The sequence below is a fragment of the Cyprinus carpio genome, unplaced genomic scaffold, assembly GCF_018340385.1.
Source record: "Cyprinus carpio isolate SPL01 unplaced genomic scaffold, ASM1834038v1 S000006745, whole genome shotgun sequence".
Taxonomy (NCBI): domain Eukaryota; kingdom Metazoa; phylum Chordata; class Actinopteri; order Cypriniformes; family Cyprinidae; genus Cyprinus; species Cyprinus carpio.
The window spans coordinates 433,077-436,353 of NW_024879344.1; positions in this window are offsets into that span (position 1 = coordinate 433,077).

Genomic DNA, 3,277 nt, shown 5'->3' on the forward strand with positions numbered 1-3,277 from the left:
AGATTTTCTGATTTGATTGTCATGCATTAGGTGTGTTCTATTTTTAATCACATAACAGTCTCAAAGATAACATACTTAATCACTTAATAACTAGCAGAGGAATCACTAAATTATTTATAAATTAATGTTAAAGGTGTCATATGATGCAATTTAAAATTTCCCTTTCTCTTTGGAGTATTACAAGCTCTTGGTGCACAAAGAAAATCTGTAAAGTCTAAAGTCTAAAGTCTCAAATCCAAAGAGATATTGTTTATAAAATGTAAGAGTCGACCATGCCTACCTAAAATGGCTCATTCTAACATGCCCCCACGTCTACGTCATGATGTAGGAAGATTTGCATAACGCCGCCCAAATGTTCACGCAACTAGAAATCAGTGGTTAAGTTGTATTTACAACACTGTTTTGGAACATTTCAACCCAAATATTTAGATGTGTGAAGCACATTTTATGGAGAACGTGGGCTGTTTCTTGAGAGTGTAGACTACAATGCCGGAGTTTGTTTCTATAAAGTGGGGCAATAACAACTTTGCAAGGACAGTCTGGTTCTTCTGACTCACAGCATGCAAGTAAGTTTTCATATTTAAAGAATTTGCCACTGACAATTCAAACGCGAGTTTAAGCAGTGTAGAGTAGTGCTTGTTGTTTGCCATTTCTCCGATCACAAATGCAGACATGGTTTTATGTTTACATATTGCGATACGCAACTCGTAAAAATAACTGGAACTGTCAGTCTGCTGTTAACAAAGCAGAATTTATTTCTTCTGTTGCTACTCATTCTGGTCTCAACCTAACTGAGACTTGGATCAAACCTGAGGACACTGCCACTCCCGCAGCCCTCTCCACAAATTTCACTTTTTCCCACACCCCTCGCACAACTGGGAAGGGTGGAGGTACTGGTCTCCTTATCTCAAATGAATAGAAATTTGATCTTCAACCATCTCTTACAGGCAACAGTTCATTTGAATCACATGCAATTACTATTACCCACCCTGTTAAAATCCTCTCTGTAGTCGTTTATCGTCCCCCAGGTCAACTGAGAAACTTCTTTGAGGAGTTGGATGTGTTACTATCAAAAGTTCCTGAGGATTGTACTCCTCTGGTACTGCTTGGTGAATTCAACATCCACCTAGAAAAACCCCAGGCTGCTGACTTCAACACTTTGCTCGCCTCATTTGATCTCAAGCGAGCGTCTACTACAGCTGCTCACATATCCGGTAACCAACTTAACCTCATCTACGTACATAGGCTTACTGATGCTAGCAGTGTTTTCAGCCTCTGCCGCCTCAATATAATTAAACTGATGCAATCTACAACACACACATCTTATATTTATTCAGAGAAATAAGTACACGTGCTGGTCATATAATTAGAATATCATCAAAAAGTTGATTTCACTAATTCCATTCAAAAAGTGAAACTTGTATATTATATTAATTCATTACACACAGACTGATATATTTCAAATGTTTATTTCTTTTAATTTTGATGATTATAACTGACAACTAAGGAAAATCCCAAATTCAGCATCTCAGATAATTAGAATATTGTGAAAAGGTTCAATATTGAAGACACCTGGTGCCACACTCTAATCAGCTAATTAACTCAAAACACCTGCAAAGGCCTTTAAATGGTCTCTCAGTCTAGTTCTGTAGGCTACACAATCATGTTGAAGACTGCTGACTTGACAGTTGTCCAAAAGACGACCATTGACACCTTGCACAGGGAGGGCAAGACACAAAAGGTCATTGCAAAAGAGGCTGGCTGTTCACAGAGGTCTGTGTCCAAGCACATTAATAGAGAGGCGCAGGGAAGGAAAAGATGTGGTAGAAAATTGTGTACAAGCAATAGGGATAACTGCACCCTGGAGAGGATTTTGAAACAAAACCCATTCAAAAATGTGGGGGAGATTCACAAAGAGTGGACTGCAGCTGGAGTCAGTGCTTCAAGAACTACTACGCACAGACGTATGCAAGACATGGGTTTCAGCTGTCGCATTCCTTGTGTCAATATTTTTTTTTGTTCAAGTTTAGATTGTTATAGTTTTCTTGTTTTCAAATGATAAATGGAGCTTGCCTCCAAAAGGAATCCCTGTCTCATTGCTGCATTCTCATTACACTATACCACAACACTTGTCTAATCACAAATAACTATTTTTACTATACTATTATGAGTGTATTTGCAAAAGGATATAATTAGAATGAATGTACAAATGTTTGCCATAAATATTCTAGTCTTAACATCTAAATAATATTTTTATTTAACAAATACAAATTATGATTTACTATGTTGTGCACAAAATAACACACCAAAACCTTTGGTCATTGTATAAAAGTATGAAGAAGTATCATACAGCTCCGGGTATCCACATACAGCGATGATAAGTGTGTCCTCCATTGTTGTTTCGGATTTTCCCTCCACTCGCTACATCTTAATCACGTCACTACTAGTGCAATCCTGATTGGTTAACGCGGCGAGAAATTTTGCCAAAGTTCAGATTTTTCAACTCCCGCGTTTCAGGCTTCAAAATGCCCAAAACGCTCAATTTGCGCCGCAGGTTGTCTATTCGCGTCTTTGCATTGACTAAACATTGAGCCTCTGGCACGAACGCACCATTAATCATGAAGAGCAAGCACTTTCTTACCGCTGCTGGCATACAGTAGCTTCCTCGAGCAAATCGTGCAGAAAGAAGCGCCGGGCTCTCTCAGTTTCTTGCACTAACTGCCAAAATGCTTGCCATCTCAACTTTCTTCAATCCACGCCCAGCGCCATTTATTTTTGAGTCCTTTATCTATTGCTAGGACATCATCCCCAGGCTTTATAAACTTGCGCTCCATTTTTTTTTCTCCGACAACGCTAACGTGACGTTGACGTATGGTTGTCAATCATACTGTGTTGCAAGGACCCGCCCTTCTCTGCTTCTGATAGGCTTGTAACATTAGTTAAAGCTGCGTTCCTCTCATATGATTGGTAGGTAAAATAAATGGGCTCGAAAATATTAAACCGCATGCGCAGGCTCTCAAATATTTTTTTTTTTCCCCTCACGGCCACACGCCGGAGATCCGGCACAGTGCGGGAATACTTTAAGCCCTGCATCTGTAACAAGGTTAAGCTCCAGTGAGCTAACCTTTACTTCAAGGTACCTTTCTGCATGTGTCAGGCTAAGGACCTCCTGCACCTCTTCCAGGGCCACATCTGTGTGTTCCAGATTTTGGGACCCTTTGGTGCTCCAGGAGATCAGCATCCTTCAGCTCTTTGTGTTAAAGACTGTGGAAATGGA